The 22,182-nt window shown below is 47.6% G+C and overlaps 1 protein-coding gene across 1 annotated transcript in view; it reads right to left on the reverse strand.

The window, feature by feature from the left end:
• Positions 1-22,182, reverse strand: part of CLSTN2 (calsyntenin 2) — a 568,589-nt gene that overhangs the window by 520,569 nt on the left and 25,838 nt on the right. The gene's annotated exons all lie outside the window — the stretch shown is intronic.

A 22,182-nucleotide genomic window follows, 5' to 3' on the forward strand; every position in this document is an offset into this window, starting at 1 on the left:
CCCAGCTCTGCCATTTACAAGGTCTGACAATTAAGTTCGTGAACTCATCCTAGAAAAAGCGCTACGTACCTCATTGCTGAATATCACTATGGTCACCTTCAAAGTACTCCCCTTGGGAAGCTATGCACTGATGCCAGCCCCTAGTCTACCCTTCAAAGCAATTTTGGAACTCTTTTTCTGGAATGGCCATCAGAGCTATTGTCGTATTACCCTAGATGCCCTGAATGTCATCAAAATGTCTTCCTTTCAAGATTTCCTTTATCTTCGGGTAAAGAAAGATGTCATTAGGGGCCAGATCAGGTGAATAGGGAGGGTGTTTCAATACAGTTGTTTGTTTACTTGCTAAAAACTCCCTCACAGACAGTGCTGTGTGAGCTGGTGCATTGTCGTGATGCAAGAGCCATGAATTGTTGGCAAAAATTTCACGTCGTCTAATTTTTTCATGCAGCATTTTCAGCACTTCCAAATAGTAAACTTGGTTAACTGTCTGTCCAGTTGGTACAAATTCATAATTAATAATCCCTCTGATATCAAAAAAGGTTAGCACATCATTGCAACAAGTTCATGAACTTAATTATGGGACCTCGTACAGTGGGCAAGATACTGAACCTCTCTGGCTCTGGATCACATGCCCCCAAAGGGCTGGGATGGAAAGTAAGGAGAGAACATACACAACACTTAGTACTACAGAAGCATGCAATAAAGACATGTGATACAGGGCAGCTGTTATTAGGAATTGCAGTAACGATTCACAACAAAAACTTTTATGCGTATATAGTAGTTTATTTTAAAATTCCCAATACTTTCTGGAACTTGCTCTATAAAAATTCAATTGTATTCCCCAAAACCAAGACAAATCATGCAGACATGACTGGGTTTGCTCAATAATAGTGTAGAAGAAAACACATCCAATCTACCTCCCAGGGTTAGGCTGGCACGAGAGGAGAGATGCGGGAAGCTGTAAAGTGCTAACGGACATCAGGAATAATTCATTAGTGTCTAGCTAGACTTGGACAACAAGGCTTGAGTGTGCTTTGTCCACTGTGGTAGCCCCCAGCCATGTGTGGCTCTTTGAATTTCAATTAATTAAAATTAGACCAACTTGAAAAATTCAGTTCCTCTGTCACACTAGCTACATTGTAAGTGCCCACATGGCTAGTGGCTACCATCCTGATGGCAGAGATATGGAACACGCCCCTCACAGGAGGTCCCACTGGACAGTGCTGCAGTGTGGGCAACACAAAACTAACCTCTCAGCAACCAGGTCCTGACACACACCCCAGAGGAATCTCACCACAACCAACATTCCATTACCTTTCTCTCCTTGGCGGTATCCCTACATCACACTATTTAAATAAGCTATTTTTAGGGGCAGCTACAGATCTCTTTGAGAAGCTGATGAAAGCAATGGATTCTCTCTCCAGGAAAAACAGTGTTTGAGAACACACACACACACACACACACACACACACACACACGAAATGTCAAAATTTTCAGAATATACACAGCCATGGACCCTTGATCGGAAAGCTCAATCTAGAGAACCCAGAAGGGCTGTTTATCACATGGACGACTGACAGAAAGCCAGGAGAAACACCTAAGAGGTTTTATAAGGAACAAAGCTCAAAAAGGTCCTCTTTTTCTGTCCCACCCCACTTCGTTGGGAGCCTTCCTTCTTTGCTCCTTAGATAGAAATGGTCAGCTCCTTCGTGTCTCCTCAGAGCTGGGCTCCGGCCACTCCCCTCTGCCCTGTGAGCCTCAGACGTTACAGTTGAGTTTGGATTTTAGGCAGAGTACAGTGGGTAGCCCTGAGAGGGTTGTAAGCAAGGATGTGATAGGATCTTATTTGTCTTAAAAAAAAAAAATCTGTTGCGTGGAGCATTGCCTGTGGAGAAAGAACTGTTGAGAAGGTGTGGAAAGCAGAAGCAGGAAACCAGGTAATAGATGATGTGGGTGAGAGTGACAGAGAAAAGTGACCTCTCCTTGACTGTGGCAGTGGAGACGGAGGGAAGTGGACAGACCTGGGACACATTTTGGAGGCAAAGCTAATAATACTGTTGCTGGTTTGGATGTAATGGCTAAAGAACATGTTTCTGTTGATTTTGTTTTGCCTTGTTTTGTTTTGTTTTGTTTTTGGCTGGAGCAAGTGTGTGGTCCAAATATGAAAAGATTTGCCAGAGTTTGGGAATGGGGAGCAGGGGAACAAGAGTTCTATCTTGACCTTTGAGATATTCCACTGGAACCCACATGGAAATCGTAAGCAGAGAACTGGAGACAGAAGGCTGGAGTTAGAGGTTTAGCTTTTGGAAACTTTCATGTTGTGAAAATACTTAAGATACCTCCTCACAGGACTGGATGGGATCCCCTAGAAAGTGACGCCCCTTGGACAGACCCCAAGGAACCACAAATATGAAATGGCCAGAGAAGTTGGAAAAAGGAAAGGGCGGTGTGGGAGGGAAGAGGAACGGGGGCTCTGGTTTCCCAACAGTGAAAAAAGGCAGTGTTTCAGGAAGGAAGAGGTGGTCGCCTACGTTAAAAGCTCCTGAGAGGTCCAGTAAGGAAAGAATGGACAAGGTCTAGTTGGAGTGGGCAGGGAGTAGAGAATGGTCTCAATAGTGTGTGACTCCAAAATCCAAGTTGGAATGGGGTGAAGGGTCAGGAGCACAGAGGATCGCTGGACACATCTGTTTTGGGTGGATGATGCTTGACTTTCTTGGAGAGGGAGCTTTGATGACACTCTTTGTTTGTCCGGGACACTGACAACCTGCAGCCTCCAGAACCATAGGTCACCCTGGAGTAAGAACCTGGGCTCTTGGCTAAGATTAGAATGTATCCGTCTCTTCAGCGACCCTGCAGTGGGTGCCTGCAACCCTAGTCTCCCCTGCCTCCTCAGACACATTTCCCAATATTTCCTGTCGATCCCCGCTCCTAGGACAAGCATTTTCAACCATGCCATTGTTATAAATATCCCATTGCTTGGCTCATTAAAGATAGATCAATTTATGGACTGACTCCCATAAATTTTACTTTGGTTCCAAGAGAGAATCGAGAGAGAAAAAAAGCAATGTAATGAAGGGAAGACATTTTGGGAGGTTGAATCAAATTACAAATGATTAAAAAATAATACTGCTTTATATATTCATTTTCAGAAGGATGAGACTGTTGGATTTTAATTTCATGTTATTACAAATATGCAAAGTTAATAACATGCTATTGATTGGGTAAGCATTTATTTAAAATGTGAAGTACTTCACACAAAACAAGGTACACAGTACCTTCTAAATAATCTGGGAATTAATTTTTAAAAGATATTAAAAATTACATATTAAACAATTACATAGTTTAATACTATACTGCAGTGAAATTAAGGTGGCATTTTGATTCTCCAAGAAATTTAAATCACACGGGTAAAGATTTAATAAAACTGGGCATGACACACAAAATTCTATACTTTCAGAAATCCAATGGATAACAGTCTTAGTAATATGCAATAACTTCTATCTCCAAAGTTAATGATATAATAACACGTGGATTCTCATGGCTGTAAGGTTAAACCAGGAGATTATTTCTAGGCCTTAGGATGAATTACGTGAACCAAGTTACGATAATGAATTAAGAAAAGAGCTCATTTCTCTCTTAGGAGTGCTTTCAGGTGTATTTCTCCAGATGAGACCCACAGCTTAAAACTTATTTTCTAATTAAGATTTTAATGTGGTTAGATTATATTAAGTCAGATATAACCCATCCCTCCCACTTTTTTTTTTTTCAGTCCACTCTTTTTGTAAACAGATTTCCACATGAGTGGCTGCTCATGAAAGATGAGTAACACATACATAACCAAGTTTCACTGGTCGAAACATGCAGAGAGACCAGGCCAAAACAACCCCAAAGCCTTCCAGTAGTATTAGGGAAAACAATACCAGCATAGAGGCAGTCTTCACATAGGAAAGAGTAATCTTTGAAGTTTTCATTTGTTGCTTTGTTTCTATAAGTATCAATAACTGCTTTGAAGTATTATTCATTATGGAACCCTACAGTATGGCCATTGAGATGCATATTTCTCTTTGAATGAATATCTGGAACCTGTCCAATATCAACATTTGTTATCTTACCTCAATATTGTATGGTTATGTCTAGTTCCCATTAATTTTTATTGAGTCCTTAATGATTTTTTTCTCTTGTACCCTTATTGTATGCACATTTCATCTTCACAGAATGCAACAAAAGCTAGTTTTAGACTTTAGCCATGATGTAAATTCGTCACAGAAGGACTTTTAGTAGCAACACAATAAAACTATAGATGGATCTCTACTCACAAAAAGTTTAAGTTCTGAAACTTGCCACCCAGAGGTGGGGCAGAGTCTCTCTACGCACAGCTTTCTCAGATCTATGCAAGTTTGTAAGCTGCTGACGCCAAGTAAAGAAGCCTCTCCCAGCATTGTTAAAAGACCTTCTAGCACTTCTAACTATCAACAATTATCAGCAGAAATTAAGCCCCCACAGAAGCATTGTCATACCAAGGGTATTATATTCCCTTAGGAACCCATGAGAATTTGTAACTGGAAAAAAAAAGAACAACAACAACAACAAAAAAGATGTTTTAATATTAATGTGATCCACTATAATTCACAAGTATAAACATATTAAAAATTAATACCAAAAAACCTCTCCAAAGTATAATTGGAGCGTGTGATAAGTTCATTTGGCCACCTGTAATCTAAACATTAAATTAATAAAAGTATATCTAAAAATATAAAAATTCAACTAAAAACAAACACACAGAGAGACCAGAAATTAGTACACTTTAATTTTCTGATGAATGCTTAATTCAGTTGGGAAAATGTGCCCCCAAGGCATTTGACTTCTTTTGAATAGCAAATAAATTATTATTGGGTGAATTAGCAAGCTCCCCATCTCTCAGGCCTATTCTTCCCTGCTCTGCCAGTAGAGAGAGGGAATACACAAATCATGGTAACACTCCCACCAGCCATGTTGGAATACTACAAACAGATACTGACCAGCAAGAGAGGGTGGGGCCAAGGCAAGGCAGCCTTGGACACAGAGAGAATTGCCTTCTCCACCTGGAAGTGCCTTCTCCACCTGTGAGTGCCAGCCTGGAAACCCACCTTTTCACTTGCCTATCTTGCTTCACGAGCCCAAGGGAGACAGAGGATCTCAGGACCATGAGGTGGCCCAAAGTCAACGTGGCTAAGTGGGAAGCACAGATTCTCGCTGAAAAGGCAACCATCTCGCTTCCCAAAGCAGCCAAACAGCTTTATGGAACTAATTGAAATTGATTTAGCAAATGCAGGGACACAGTTTGGAAGCCTGACCTCCTTTTGTTCCTTTGATTTAACCTAACCTCTCCCACCATTTCATTCTAATTAGATAGAGCCAGAAAACTGAGCTGGCAGGAATAGTCACTGACATTTCATTAATGTCTGGTATCCCATTTGTTGAAGAAGCAAGTCCAAGTAAAGGAAGCTTGGCATAGCCATCTTGAAGCATAGGCAATGACAGAGTAACACGGGGACAGGAGGGGAGGTTATTCTTTCAAAGGGCACTAATAACCACACAGACGTATGCTCTTTTCCATGGGTCACTCTTGACCCTGCAAAGAGGCTTAAATTCTAGGGCTGATATTCCATCTGCATCTCTACTTCCTGGAACAGAGCTAAGAATATAGCAGATGCTCAAAAGTATTGGTTAAATATCACTATATTTTCACCAAGAAGGAAATCTGGGAGTGGAGGCTGCATCACGCCCCAAGCACACAGCCAAATCTTCAAAAAGTCAGTTGAGAGAATGACATTTTCCAAAAAGCTGAGAGAAAAGAGATGATGCCACTGAGATCCGTCAGAAAACTCCACTATGTGTAGGTGACCCGTAGACAGAGATCACTTGGATTTGCCCCATCCAACACGCCCTTAATTCCCTGACTGCAGGGAATTCTGTGCCCCATTTTCTGCCCCCCGCCCCATAACACACCAGCCTTCTAGGCAAGACATACTCGTATAAGAGGGAGCTACCTCCACAATTCCTGAAGGAAGTCAGTTTGGGCCACTCCCTGTGCTCCTGTAACTCTCCATGGGTGTGACATATCTGAGGTAGGCACAAGTCTCATATGTCTATTGGTGTCTGAAAGTGCTCTGCCCACTTGTAAGTGTACAATGCATTCACAGAGACATTTCACTAATAGCTACCAAATGCCTACTATGTAGTGGCACTGTTCTGGGGCTGTGGCTATATCAGGGGATCGAAATGACAAATACTCTCGCAGAGATTACAGTCCAAAGGGAAAGGTAAACAAACAAATACATGTCTAATATAATATAGCAATGTCAAATGCTATGAAGAAATATAAAGCCGAAGGGGACAGACAGTGAGGTGCAGGGAAAAGGGTACCATTTTACCTAACATAGTCCTGAAAGTCCTCTCTGATGAGCTCCCATTGAAGCAAAGACCTAAATGAACTGAAGGAGCAAAACCTGTGGCTCTCTGGGGACAGAGTCCAGCAGGCGACAGGAAGTACAAAGCCCTGAGGCAGGAGCAGTGGTCCAGGAACTTCGAGCAGGGCAGTGTGCCTGAAGCCAAGAATCGTGTTAACCATTGTAAGGACTTTCGGTTCTATCCTAGGTGCGCCTGGGAGGCATGAGAGTTTTAAGATTTGCTTTCTCAGACTCTAGGGGTAAGGTGGGACAGGGAACTGTCAGGAGACTACTGCCGTAATCCCGGTGAGAGACGAAGGTAGAATGGACTAAGGTGGAGACTATACGGGTAGAGAAATGGACAGGTTACGGATGCATTTTGAAAGGAGAACGCAACAGGATTTCCTGGTGGATGAGCTGTGGACAGAAACAGATAAGAGGCAAAGATCACAAGATGGTCTAAACAAGTGGAGGAATGGAAGTGCCATTTACTGAAGTGGGAATCATTGGGGGAGAGAAGGGATGCGTGTGAGAAGGGGAAGCCCAGAGTTCAGTGGTGGACATACACACTGACAGGGGATGACGATGAGAGCAATGGTGACGTAGTAGAAATCGGAATGAAGGGCTCGTCTCGGTTTTCAAAAATTAAACATGAGTCCTCACAGAACCAAGCAAGAAGCCCTCTCTGGAGCTCCCTACAGGAACCTGGTCTTCAGCTACTTGCATGATGAGAAAGAAATGGGCTAACGTTATTTTGAGTTCCATCAGCAAGGAAATGTAAATGACAAATGACAACTGAACGGTCCCACATTCACCTGGACACCCTCAGTGAATGGGTGACAAATCTCAAGGTGGTCGGTCAAGCCAGAGGTCACTGCTAACGAAGCCCTCCCAGAAGAGGCAGGCAGCCTGGCAGTCCCCACAGACTTCCCTGGAACACTGGTCACTGTCGTGGACCAGAGGGGAGTGCTGCGTGGGCCACAGAAGTCAGAGGGTCAGACTCTCGTTCCCCAGGCCCACCGCCCACCTCCAAAGTGGCTGTGCACATCCTGGGGCTCGAGCAGGGGAATCCACTCAGTATTAAACACCCACTTTTTAATATTTTCTTTTTTCAAAATGTGTGATTACTTTTCCTCAAAGTTCCATATATACACATAAATAAATGAGTCAAATCGTTGTACAGGACTTGTTACAAAAGAATAGCAATTATCCGGAATCTTCCCTCTGCCCCATTTCTTACTTTCCAGAGGCAACTGCTTTTAACTGTTTTAGTTGGTTCTTTCATTATTTACCTCCGCATCTCTAAATAAACATGTTTACGCTGCCACCTCGTTTTCCACCTCTAAGCACTATCTATTGACTTTCCACTTTGGAAGATGAGGATTTAGCTCTTGTTCTCTCTCCCCTCCATACATCTAAACACAAAGACACACAAAGATACGTGCTCGCGTGCGCACACACGCACAGACACACACACACACACAATCAACCCATCCTTGGTCTTCTCAATAGTTATGTTACCCTTTGGTTAGCCCACCATTCAGTATTTACATGATTATAATTATGTAGAAGCCATTCATGGCTAAGTCATACAGATGCCTCTAGTCACATTCCGTGTTTTCCAATTTTAATAACTACCTTCATTTTTGTCTTTCTTGTTTTCTATGTGCTTTCTACCGTGAAACAATATATAACTTAGCAGAATCTAAACCTGTAAACTAAGTTTGTAGGGTCACACTCTCTGACTCTGCCCCACGCACTCACACACTGGGAAGCTTTTAGTGAGAAAGGAGATATTATCCCAGAGCAACATTCCAAAAACAAATTTGTAACTATCTCACGAGAGAAGAGCTTTATAACCCCTAGCGTTGGGACAGGCCTCGTGTAGCATCTGGCACCAGCAGATACTGGGTCTCGTTGAATTCAAAAGTCTTGAATTATTGAACAGATGTGCTCAAAGGATCCCTTGCTTTTCTCTGCTTCCTAGTTCTGTTAAGACAAAATGGCCCTTTTGGTCCTCCCTCAATGTTTTACAAGCCCTTTCTCTGCTATTTGAATTGACACAGGGTCCCCCAGAAGTTGACGCTGCTGTTTGGGGACCTTCCTCAGAACAAGGGCCCTGCCACTCAAAATGAGAAATATCAATGCCCTTCCACGTCACCGCATGTCACAGAAATAGGTCAGCAATGGAACCTTAAAGGACACACTGAGCAGAGAGCACAGGAAAACAACCTCAATTCCAAAGCTATATTTTTCTCGGCAGGTGAAGAATGAAGAGTAATGTGATTGACCTCTGCTCTGGCCAATATACAGACGCAATGACAAGTCTGTGCTATGCCAGGCAGTGGCTTTCCTGCAATGCCCAGGCTGACTGGCCGAGGTCACTGTCCCCAGCCTGCAGGCCAAATAGACCTGGGAAAAGTCAGCACAAGGAAAGCAGGGTCTCTGACATGCTGCCAAGCATGTGAATCAGAACGATGCCAGCAAAGACTCTGTAATCCTGACTCCAGAATATTTCATTTAGCAGGATCCTTGGAGATTCATGGTGAAGGGGAAAAAAAAGCACAGGTATAAAAATCCATCCTATTTATAGCAAACACCATCATTTTACTCAAGATGCATGTGAAACTCTGGAAGGAACAAGAGAAGAGAGAGCAGACAGTGAGACCCAGGCGTCTCATGGCAGCCAGGGTCCAAGGGTGCTCAGGAAGAGTCCCCATTCCTGGGGTTCTCCCCACCACGAGCTGGTGTTCTCAGGGGCCCTGCCTTCCTCCTTCGGTCCTTCTCCCATCCCTGACCACACCTCCAATCTGCTTGCCCGTGGACTGTGAAGCACTGCCGGCCCCTTGGTGAAGGAGATGTGGTGGGGATGAGGTATCAGGCGAGAACCCAGGAAGCTTGAGCAAACAACAGGAATAACACTGACTTCCGTTCTCAGCTACAAATCAAATGTCAGGGCTGCCAGGCACGCCCGGAGGGTTTGAGGTCCTATCCTGTGTCCCCCACTGATTCCTATTTGCAAGTGGCTGCTGGTCCTTCCCAGGCCTGGGCCCAGGTGGCAACTGGCTACAGCTGGAAGACGAGGCAGATGGAAGGGGCAAGCGCGTCAGGACTGGAGGTCTCCATAGGAGGAGACGGCATATCTGCCTTCCAGGAAGAATGACTGTCAGGAGAGAAGGCTGTAGGTCTCTAACTTGATAATGCACATGAGCGTGCGCGTACACATACACACGTTTCCACTGATATACACACAGTAGTATACAGACACCACCAGATTCATCAACCCTCAGCATGTTTATCAAGCTTATATTACAGATGGGGCAGAAGAGGCTGGGAGAGGTGAGGTGACTTATCCGTGACAGGACGCACGCCTGGGCCCATGGTTCTTTCTTCTGACCCAGCCATCCGCCTGCCGAGCGAATCCCTCACGGGACTGTTGCTTGGCACACTGGGGTGAGGGGGTGGGAAAGGCAGGGACTTCGGGCTCAGGCAGATTCCACTGGAATGCTGCCTGTACCATTATTGGCGGAGTGGCCTTGGACAGGTGCTTAAGCCCCCTGAGCCTCAGTTTCCTTCATCTGTGTGCTGAGGAGAGCAGTACCTACGGCCTGCATTGTTTCAAGGATTCTGCCAGATTCCATGCATGTAGCACCTGACCCAGTGCCTCAAGCTGCTCTCTTCAGTGGCAGATGTTAGTAATTCTCGCCTTAATATTCAGATTTGTGGCTGTTTTAGGCACCTCTGCCCAGACTGGCTGAGCCTTAATCCCTGGGTGGTCCCAGAGAAGGGGGTCATGGGGCACCAGAGAGGGGGCCAAGGGCACTGTCATGTAGGGAGGCTCTTGACCCCAGGGAGGCAGAACAGGCTTTGCCAACAGTTTCCAAGCTGGTCCGTGGCTCGGACTGCTCTGCAGAAATATTTGGAGACAGTCTTGTATAGATTCTGAAATGTCAATGATTTACACACAGGGGTCACGGTAATTTGGTGAGTCATATGTTCAGCCTTTTGCATTGAGCTCCCTCCATGGCAAACTCAGCTTAATGCTGCCCCCAAGCCTTAGTCTCTGCATCGAGTACCCGCCTCCTAACTGTGACAGGAGAATCACGTGAAGTAGGGTGTCAAAAGTCCTCAGCCAGCGCCTGACACGCTGTAAGAGCTCGATGAAGGCTGGTCATCATGGTGGCTCTTGTGCTGTGCCTGCGCTTATAATGACTATGGCCTGATTCCACCAGCCTCAGAGAAGGGAAAGTGCACATGACACTGGGGTACTTTTTTACGCCCCAGTGTGAGGAGGCACTGCCTACAGAAAAGCCATGGGGAAATGGTCTATTCATTCATCCATCCACAGAACAAGCTCTCATCGGCCCACTACGTGGCAGCCTGGCCTGGAGGCTGGGCACACTATTAGCAGGAGCCAGTCCCTGGTTTCCGGAAATTGTGTTTTAAGAAGTCTGAGGCTTTTTACTCCTATCACCACATGTGCCTAAGAGTCAGACTTCCCGGGTGCTTTCTTAGAACCGAGATCTCCTGAATCTTACTGTGTAAGGTCTCCATCAGCCCCTTAGTCCTGATGAAGTTGAATGACCCCTTCCCCTGGTCCTATTTCATATCTGCAATTAATGCTGAGAATAAGTATCATTCATTCGTTCCTTAACACTTACCACGAACCCATCTGCACTCCTGAGAGCTGGCAGGCCCGTGACAGACGGTGTCTGCCCTGAGGAGGGCACAGTCCAGTGCTCTGCTCCCCTGTTCTCATCCCAGTGTCTGGGGAGCTCACCTGCCTCCTCTGAGTCTCTCTTTTGTCAGAGGTGCAGCCTCGCAGACTCCCTCAGCCCCAGCTCCTGCTCCTCCACCTCCTACTCCAGTTCCTGACACTGTACCAGCCCCTCCCAACCCCCCATAGGGCTCCAGAAAGCTACAGCTCTCACAGTTAGGCCGAGGGCCCAGGTTACTGCTCCCAGCGTCCTACCCAGCTCAGAGGCATTTCAGGAGACACTTCCTCACTCAGAGTCTCAGGTCCTCCTCTGCAGAGCGACACAGTGTCCTGGGGATCAAATGAGAGAAAGCACGAACTGCGCCCTGGTGCTCAGGGCGAGGCACTCTTGGATGCTACCACTGCCTGCCAGGCTGAGCCCGTGCCACCAGCCCACCCCTGAGAACCCCTCCTCAGTGCGCCTCCCTGAGACAAGTGTCAGACATGTCTGTAGGGGCCAGAGGGCCGCCAGCACGCCAACACCCTGCAGGCCTGGTCTCCTGGAATAAATTCCAGCACAAGACATTAGGCTCGTTAGCGGGGAGCCAACAATTGATTTTATATACAATTCGGAAGGAGAAGAATATTATTGTGCTTTGTTTTCCTATGGCTATTATCCCCATAAGAGCTCATTTCTACCTCTTAACAGGGATTTACTTGGACTGATGAATTGCTTAAAAACCTTCCTGCCCAATTTCAATTTACTCAGTACGACATACGCTGTAAAACATTTAGCAAGAGTGTAAATTCAGCCAGGGCAGCTCCCTGAAGGATGACGCTATCCTGCCACAGACAGCTTCCCAGGGCTCTGGGAAACTCACACGGTGACCTCCAGGGGGAACAGAGGGAGCAGGGTCATATTAGGCCAGAGCAGGACAACTGACACCGTATGTGTGACCACATCTGGACGTGAGCAGAAGTCTCATGGGAGAGTCCGATGGCTAAAGGTGTCTTGGTTGCGTCCAGAGGACCAGATTTTAGTCTTTACCCAGGGCTCCCATTCCCAAGTGGGTTCTCACAGGCAGCGCCACCTTGAGACCCCAAACCTGCAGCTTCTCCTTGTCGTTATCAGGTTCCCCAGAACATTTATAGCAAATAGCTTTCTCTAAGGCTTTCAACCACTGTGGACTTGGGGAGAACTGCAAAATCAGCCACTTGGAACAGAAAGAGCAAAGACTGGGTTGTCATGGATAAGTCAGCAGCTCCCACCCCAATCCCAGCGTCAGACTTCACAAATCCCAAACTCAACTCTTCCTCCTGACAAAACCACAGGCCCCATCCTTTCCCGGAAAGCTGCCAGAGTGGGTAATACCAGCTTCCCGAAAATGCCACTCTTTCTCAGCCAGGCAGGATTCAGTGCCCCAAGTTCCCAGCCTCCCTCTGCCCCACAGTGCAATGTCAGGAGGTTGCCGGCCCGCTGACGGCCCTTGTTCCTGAGGACAAGTCCTTCACCCCAGGCCCACGTCCCCCAACACCATGCCTTTAGGTCAGACAGACCCTTCTCGTGGAGCCATCCTCTAAGAGGAGAACTCCAGCCCTCAGCGGAGTTCCTAAGTCCAGACCACTAACCTGAGGCCTCCACGAACGATGCTGTGGACCGATCTCAGTGCCTGGGCAGCCCAGGGAGCTGCCTCGCTTCTCAGCCAGACCAGAAACAGAGATGTGGCTCCCCAGTGATGCAGGGAGCCTGGCTCCTGAAGCCCACGCCCTGCCAGAGCCCACCTCTGGGGCTGCAGCCCTCCAGATCGAGGGTTGCTGGCCTCAGGACCTCGCCGCAGGAGTCCATCAGGAAAGCGCCCGTGCACAGCTCACGGTGAGCACCAAATAAGCATGGGGTCCCTTTCCCACCAACCCGATTATCCAACCTCTCCCTCGTATAGAAAACTGTAGAAATCCTTTTTATTTTTCAAAAGTAGGCTAAAGGAGCAATGAATTTCTAATAATAAAGACAGGTATGCAGACAAAATTCCTACCAGACGGCCATTTTCTGTTTTTCATTCATTCACCCAGACATTCATGCAATAAACACTACTGGGGGCTACGTGGGGACCAAGGCAGGAGAAAGCAGTGGTTCTATGACCCTCCTGCTCTTTCTCCTGGCCTGAAACAGCGGGGGTGCCTCCAGCATGGGCCCGCATTCCTCATCATGCATTCACTTCCCTGGGGAAACTGTCATGGCCCCATTAATGTTACTGACTACAGTTTACTGAGTGCTGGTGATCGGCTGTGCCTTCTGCTCAGGCCTCTCAGAAATGAGCTCACGGAACGCTCACAGGCCTCTGAGTAACTGGGACCACCCTGATTTTCTGAGAAGTTGGGTGGTGCTGCCAGCAAGTGACAGAGCTGACTTTGGGGTCTACAGCCCATGCCCGTTCCTCTCACTAGACTTAGAACTTACAGGGGATTCAAATTTTCAGAGATGCTCATAATGACATCACAACTTCCTACTTCATGCTGCCCCTGCCTGCAGCCTGGGGCAAGGGCACAGGATTGAAATGCTTTCGGTAGACCTGAAAGAATAAATGAGAACCTCCCAAACTCGGAAACCTACATTCCCCAGGGCCCCACCAAGCCCTTCCTCCAAGAAGCAAGACTCTGCAGATGCTGAGTCTCCCCAACCCATCTCATCACCTCTGGTCAGAGGTTCAGAGACTATCAGAGGCTGCATTTGGCAGGTGGTAACACTGGAGCCCAGGGGCCTCGATGGCTCATGTCGTACACAGTTGTCACGAGACAGATCTAGGGCTAGAATCTCCTGTCCTCCCGACTCCACTACTCACTGATCAAGTATGCCCCGTCCTGCTCAGCCCGCTGTAACTGTGGCATGGGCCTAGTCTGCCCTCTGGTTCAGAATCCAGTGCACCTGCCCGCTCATGAATGCAGTGCTTTGTTCCTGGGTAAGCCCAGCTCACCTGGACAGAGACCCCTTACCGGTCCAACAACTCTTCCCTCTTGGGTAATCCCTCCCCTTCCTTCAAGCCTGGCTCAAGCCACACCTCCTCCAGGAAGTCTGCACTGCTCCCCTTCCTACACCTCTCCCCAGCAGACACTGACAGCTCCATGGACAGCGACTGTGGCTCATTGATTTGCGTATCTCCAGCCCCCAGCCCAGGGCCTGGCACTGAGAAGCGCTCAATAAATGAGTGTTGAATAAATTTTGTTGAATAAACCAGAAACGATACAACAGCCTCCAGCTCAAATAGATATTTCATTATCTGGTGAGAAATTAAAAGATGCCAGCTCATCGTTAAAATAATTGACTGCTCTGTTATGAGTCCTCTCATCTCGTTTTTCTCTAGCCCTACAGAGCACTGAAGCTCTTCATACCCCTCACAATCAGAGGTGTTATTTAGTCTATAAGCATTTCATTTAACAGCACTAAGATCCCAAATCTTCAGTGGTCATGTCTTTTCTCTGGCATCAGGAAGGACGACTAATAGCCATTCAGTCCTTAAAAGAACAAATGAATGCCAAAGAGAATTCCTGATAGTTCTAAATCATACTCTCCCCTTGGATTGATTTCCTCAAAGCAAAATTTCACCATTAAAGGCAGTGTTGCCTACCCAAGTTTTTATAAAGACCATCGCCCTTCATAACATTAGGTGATGCATCTGACATGGGGCAAAGGGCAGGCGATGTGTCTCGTCATCATTCCTTCAGCTTTTCTGGAAGCCAAATGCCATCCTTCTGTTTAAGTGCTATTTCGAAAATGTGTGTCCTCTCCCAGCTACTGACCCCTGATGGGACCTAGAGAAGAGAGGGGCTGCCATTCCCCCGTGGAAACAACCATATCAGCACCTCATCAGCTCCTTTCTAGTGGAGCTGCAGGCGCAGCCTCGGGTGCAGATCCTGCACACGTCGTCGACAGCGTCAGAAGGCCCACCATGGCCGACTGAGCCGCACACAACCGTTAATAGGCTGCTTGCAGCAAGCGCTGTCACCAGAGGCTACAGAAAGCGCACCCTTCTGTCACGAAAGCGCATGCTTTTCTTACGTCTCGTAGTTTAGAACCAGGTTTTGAGCACCTACTATGCTCGGGACACTGTGTTAGCTGTTGTGGAGCCCACAACGTGGAATCGTAATTCTAACGACCCCCATGTACTGGCAGCATATGGAGAGCACACCCCATCAGACGCTTCATGCATGCCGTCTCGTCCCGTGCCAGGAGCTCTGCGAGAGAGGTGTTTTATCTGAGAGTAAGGTCTAACCTACCTATTCAGCCAGGTTACATCACTAACTCTCAAACTGTGTTGCCCATCAGAATTATCTTAAGAGCTTTGAGAAATTCTGATGCCAGGGCTATCCTCCGGTAAAATCTCTAAGAGTCCGATACAGGTGATGCCAGCAATGGCCTAATGACTGGCTGAAGTTCCCAAGGCCCATGGGACAGGAACTGGGTGACTTGGATGCAGATGGGTTGAATTCCAAAGCCAGTGTCCCACCCTTTATGTCACTGCTGCCAAGCTGTCCACAGACCACTTGGCCAGCCCACAGTGTCGCAGAGTCAGTCACTGGTGTGGATCCAAAGGGCTATAGCAGCCGAGGAAAGAGAGATCCCTGAATTTGGGACGAATGGATGATGTTTTCTTCAGGAAAGTCTCGTTTGAAAGGGGACCAGAGGCATTTACAGGGAGGCGTCACAGCGCGCATGATGTACAGAGCAGGGAGGCGGGAGAGCAGGCAGGGTCCCGTGAACACAATCACTCAATGAGTTTGGCATTCAGAGGCCTACCAGGGAGTAGGCAGAGGCAGGGTAGGAAGGCAGACAGGTGAGTGCGGGGAGGAGGTGATTTATGTGGTCGGCAACAGGAAGCTCCTGAAGAGTCTCCAACTGTCGGTGGATATTCTCTAGGAAGAGTCATCTGGCTGTGGCCCTGGGAGGTACTTACAATCCACTGTAGAACAAGGAAATAATTGAGAGATCAGGTGGGTTGGGGTGGGATCTCAGCTAGGAGGCAGGTGCAACATTCCCAAGAATGACTAACTGACCCAGGGTAGGGGAGCGAGACTGGAGGAATAAGAGCCATGGGATAGCAGAATGGACGAGACTTGGCAGGGACAGACACTGTAGGATGCCCTGCTTTGGACAGCAGCCCTGTCATTTACTAGTACGGCGACCTGGAGCAAGTCATTTAATCCTCCATGCCTTAGTCTCCAGCTCTGACGGATGGAAAGAATAAAAGCCTCCCTGCCCATCTCACAGGCAGGCAGCGAGTCTCAAATGAGAAAATGTATGTGAACACGTTCAGGGGGATAAAAAAGTATTATGTACAGAACCCTACATAATTTCATGATGCTATTAATACTCTGCGCATTCTCTTTATTTTTCCAAGCTCTTAAATTTGAAGGGCTTTGCTACCATACGAGAAAAAAATTTTAATAATGATTCTTTTATAGCTCAAAGTTATGAACAAATAAAAAGAGTTTATGTCTTTTGCTGCTGCTAGAGAACTGAGTTACCAACATGAATTTCAATTAAAATGTCAATAATTTTTCATTTGAGTTTCTTAAAATATATTTAATTTCTTTTTACATTTTCCCCTTATTTTATGCAGCGATAATTTTACATATTGAGTTTCTGGAATGCTTCAAGATCCAAACTAACCAGAACACAACGTCATAAAAAAAGTTATGTCTTCTGTCTTCCTCGTAAGAAAAAGGAAAAAAGATATTAGTTACTGGAGCTCTCAGAAGATGGTGGTCATGACTCTGATGCCAAGCATCCTCAATCAATGAGATTTAGTGAAACTTAGGTAACACACATGAAGGACTGCAAAGCACAGCGGGTTTGAAGGCTAACCCTCGATTATCCCCAAATTCCATTAAGTAGCATTCCATGGCTTCCAGGGACCCAGGTTTTGGACCTGTGAAATTCTAGTGACCTCTGGACTGAGGTTCATGGCCTCCAGGGACTTCTTCAGTGCCTGTGGCCTCTCATGTGAGTGCTAAATTCTCCCCGCACTTCATATGTTCAAGAAGGCATATCTGCCATCCAAATGGAGAGTCCAATTTGGGTTTCTCAACCTATTCTAAACCAAATAACCCATTATTAAACGATTTATGCCAAATGTCTCCGTGTATTTGCTACTCCATTAATTGGTTTTATTTAGAAAAGTGAATCATATAGATCAATTTGCTGCTATACAAATGTATATGTACACATGCATAATTGTGAATATGTATATGCATTATACATATATGTGTGTATATATATAATAGTACACACACACACACACACACACACATCCTTATTTTATCTTCACAACAAACTAGGGTTATTGCATGTTTTGCGGAAGAGAAGGTTACATAAGTTGCCAAAGGCCACACAGCATGGATCCTGCGTGATGCAATATTTCAGCAGAACCAGCACCCTACATTTGCTCTCCCATTTTCAGAAAACCTGAATGTAGGACCATGGGGCCTAATGTGTCAATCATCTCTTGAGTTCTCTTTACTCCAATAGAACCGGCAGGACCACTTGGTAAAATGACCAGCTGAGAAGTAGGTAGTCTCTGCATGCATGATATCATGTGTAAATGTTTGCAGAGATGTGTAAAAACAGGGGGGAAATTTTTCATTTTAAACAGCTATTTGCCATAACTTCCAAACACAATGGAAATATTTTATTCCCAGAAAACTGGGAGTTCTCACTTGTCAGGCAAAGAATAAGTTAGCAACCATTTTAGAAACAAAACAGCCTTTAGTAACAAAACAGCCTTTTCTAAGCAGGAGGAAAGACAGATAGGCTCCCATAGTCCGGGAAAGATGATGATAGATAAAGTACAGTTAGGCTCCCAGGGAATAATAGGACTTTTTCCTGTAGCCATCTTGAGTCCCCTATGTCATATTGCCTGGGCTTGTTCCTGAAGGGCAAATGTGGGTGACACCCATGACTATTCTCTGATGGTCCTTCCACAGAAGGCTGGGTGGTGTTGCTGGGGTGCAGCTGGAAGATGACTGTGACCACTGCTGGCAACTTCTTATTTGACCTTGATATCCAGGAAATCAGATGGAGGTATATCCAACCAAATTCATCCCATCCTGGTGGGTACAGCTTTAGAAGACAAGGCCACCTTGCAGGTTGCTGCTGGGCCAGTCATGGAAAAAGGCAGAGGAGTGGTAGACCTGTCCCTCACAAGATCCCTCAAAAGCAGGCTTTATTCCCCTACTCCCCGAATCCATCTCATTCATCCATCACTCCTGTGGCTTTCACGTCAGTGGCTCACTTCCGCCATGATCAGGGGCAGTTCAGGAGCACTGGCACGAAGGCCAGCGCCACCAAGACCCTTTACCAGCAACGGTGGCAATTTATCAGGCAGACCCTAATGAGCTGCAGGCTTCCTCCCCCTTCAGCACTTTACGCATGTCTATGCCCCTACCTAATGCACACGCCAGTTTCCCAGTGGGGACAGCCTAGGAACCTGGCTGCATGGTGGGGTGCTGACCCCTGCCTCACTCTTTCTAGTGACCCTTCTCCTCAGTCCCCAAGCCTGCCACTTTTCACAAACAGACCCCAAAAAATGATTCAGCCATCGGCCTGACTCTGAGCACCTTGCCTTCCCTCATTCAGTCCATCAACAAACAGTACGCACCCGTCAGGATGACAACTGTTGACTCAACTACCTATCTCCTGCTCTAGCGGGGGAGGCAAATACACAAATAAATGAGCCATGCGAGTACAGTTTGGTCTCTGCTCCAGGGTACGGTATGGTAGTAGGCAAACTCAGAGAGGAGGCTGCAGCCCCAACCGGCAGCACCCCAACAGGGCTTCTGGAGGGGTGAGGTCTGGCCTGGTGAACCTGAAAAAAGGAATTAACAGGCAATTCAGTAGGAGGTGAGGAGGGAGTAAGTAGCCATCCCAGCAGAGAAAACAGCATCAGCAACAGCAGGAGATAACAGCCATCATGGTGTATGTGTGGGAACGACAACCACAGGGTCAAGTGTCAGGCTGGGGATAGGTCATAAAGGACCACAGACGCCGGGTAAGGAGCTTTGACTCTATCCCAGTATGACTGGGGTGACAGAAGGGGTTTAAACAAGAGAGTGGCATGCTGAGATCTGGCGGGGAGGATGACGTCTCCGGCCGCAGAGTGGATGACGGGTTGTAGATTGAGGGGAGAGAGCAGGAGCGCTGGAGTAGGAAGGGGGCTGCTGCAGTCACCCAGCCAGGGTGCTGGGCCTGGAATTCAGTGATATCCCCACCCAGAGCCCAGTCCTACTTGGATGGCAGCACTGGCCCCACAAGAGCCCATGCCTTCCTCTGTCATTGAGTCCCAGTAAGTCAGAGCCCAGGACACCCCTTCAACTAGCTGGTCCACTCTCCTGACCCTGGTCTCGGCTCTTCCAGCACCCATGCGCCTCCATGGGACCAGTGTAGACGAAGTACCAGCATCTTCCAGAGGCAAACAGAGGAACAGTACTAAATGGGCCACCCAGCAAACCACTGTTCATCAGGTTGTCGGGGCGAATGGATCTTGAAAGAGAGGAGTGAGAGAGAAATGCAAGGGTTTTGCAGGTGGTGAGTGAATGGGCGTGCCTCAGAATACTACTGGGGCATTCTGGGGCTTCCAGAGGATGCAGAAGGGTGCAAGAGGCTGCTGGAGAAAGCAGGAGGCTGTGTGAGGGCTGGCACCGCTGCAAGAAGGAGGGACGGGCCCCAGCATGGAAGAAAGTGAGGCTCTGGGGCAGCACCTGATTCTCAAGAGGGCTGGGCCAGACCTGAGGAGGGCACTCTGAGAAAGGAGTGTGTTTGCCTCCCTGTCTCTTGCTGCCCTATAACAGAGCTAGCCACCCTGCCCTGCCCCTGCTGGGTGGGGTATTGTCATTTACCTACCCATCTTCTCCCTCGGTGCTCACCAGAGCAGAGTCCCCAAGGCAACAATCCAGAAGCCCAGGCCCCAGGTGTGGAGGACGCCATTCCCACTCCACACCTGGAAGGACCACAAGAGCAGAATGAATCAGCTTAGCTTCTGCCCAGAACTACACAGGACCCACCAATTGCTCAGAAGTCCCAATGCCATCTTCCAGCCCCTCTGCCTCTCTGCTGGGCCGCTGCAAAGGTTCTGAGAGATACTGCCTGATATACCAAGGCAGAGGGGTTGGTTCAGAAAGCTCTGTTTTCAAAGGATCAATCGATGCCCATCCCTCACCTGTAACCAGGCTTGTGTAAATGATAGAGCCTTTTATTAATTCTTTTAAACAGTCTTTGAACAGAATTATGGAAAACCATTTTCTTCACCAAGTGACACTGTATAAATGTTCTAGGGACCAAGAGAGGGTGATGCTAAAATCAAAAGCACATGAAATGAAGTCACTGAAGAAAAAACTCCCAAAGTAGAAAATATGAACCGTGTTGGTAGTGTGTGAAGCCTGCCATCAAGATAAATGGGGGTGCCTGGGAGAAACCTCAGATGGCATTTGTCAACTCACTATTCTGAAGGACAAGCAGGTCATTCCCCAGCAGAAGAGACATGAGGCATCCACAATGGACCAGAGATTTGTTACTGGGGGGTGCAATGAAACCCCCTCGGAAATAGCGTTTATAGCACTGCCAAAATACATTACTCTTCTGTTTAAATAAAAATGCAGAGAGAAGAAAAGTCATCCCAGGAAAGGTTTGGAGTCGCATGGCCCACAGGTTCCAGAGAGAAGACACACGACTCAGCCGTCCAGTGCATGAACCTGTCTCACGCCCTCCTCAGAAGGCATCCCAGCCCAGAAATGCAGACCTTCTGCCCAACTCCTCAGCCCTCCCGAGCTCCTGTGGGGTGGTTTGGCCCCTTACTGGGTGCTACCGTACAGGGCACCTCCATCCCTGAGTGCCCCTCCCCTCCTGCTCCAGCACACACCATGAGACCTCCACCCTGCAGCTTCCTCTGGCTCTCCAGGTTGGATGAGAACCTGCACTTGCACATATCCCGCGCCACCTTATGTCATCACACATTCTGCTGGATGCCACGTGCTCTTCCCAAGCCATGCAGAATACCTTCTCCGACCTCCAGCATGGCCCAGACTGGATTATAATGTGATTGTTTTCGCCTAGATCCCTGAGCCAGAGGGCGCTGTCAGAACCCAACAAGATGAACTGAGGGAAGTCGGTGACACTAGGGCCATGTTCCCAAACTCTACGCCGAGGCACCCTGGGGAGCCACCGGAAAACCACAGAGACGCTGTGGGACATTTTAAATGTTTCAAGGAACTACAGCGACCCATGTCAGACACCACGCACACGTCCATCCCTAGGTAGTTCAGTTTCAGCACCAGATTGCTGAATTCCTTCCATGATGCCACATCTTTGTGAAAGGTGGTTCTCATTGAAGTTAGTGTAGGGAGTGGGGGAAACAGCTCCCAGGCCTGCCTTGGTGATGTCCTCCAAGCCCATGATCAATGCTGTTCACCCCAGTATCTGCTGAGTTCCTACCATTACGAGCCGAGCACTGCACTCAGCCTTGGGCCACAGATGGACCTCTCAAGGGCGAGGCCCTCCTCCAGCACCTCCCCCTCCAGCATCACGCAAGAGGCTGTCCAGGAAGAGTTCCCTGGCAAGCCGTACTGAGAAATGCCTAAACGACAGCCATGGTCCCTTCCACAGGCCAGAATGCGAAGCCAGGAAGCAAAGGCCTTCTGAATATGACTGCAGTGGCCAAACAAAGAAACTAGCAAAAAACTGACAGTCGGCAGAACTCAAAAAAAGTCCTTATCAGATATATCAGAAGCTCATCTCCTTAAGATCAATATGGTAATTGACTCAGAGAAGACTTCGAGAAAAACGCGAGATTACCATGGAGACAATACGTGTCTCTGCACATCCTCCTGGCCCCCAAATAACCCCAGAGATGCTGGAGTTCAGGACCCCAGATGGGCCATGTGTGAACTGGGTGGCCTTGGGCTGCCTCAGTGGGCAGAGGAAATGGTCCCAGCCTACATCTCACCAAATAGCAGAAGAGGGGGTTGAACCTTTCAGCTAGACCAAGTTCCTCTGCACAGCACAGAGGTTTA

Source organism: Rhinolophus hipposideros, assembly GCF_964194185.1.
Source record: "Rhinolophus hipposideros genome assembly, chromosome: 14".
NCBI lineage: Eukaryota > Metazoa > Chordata > Mammalia > Chiroptera > Rhinolophidae > Rhinolophus > Rhinolophus hipposideros.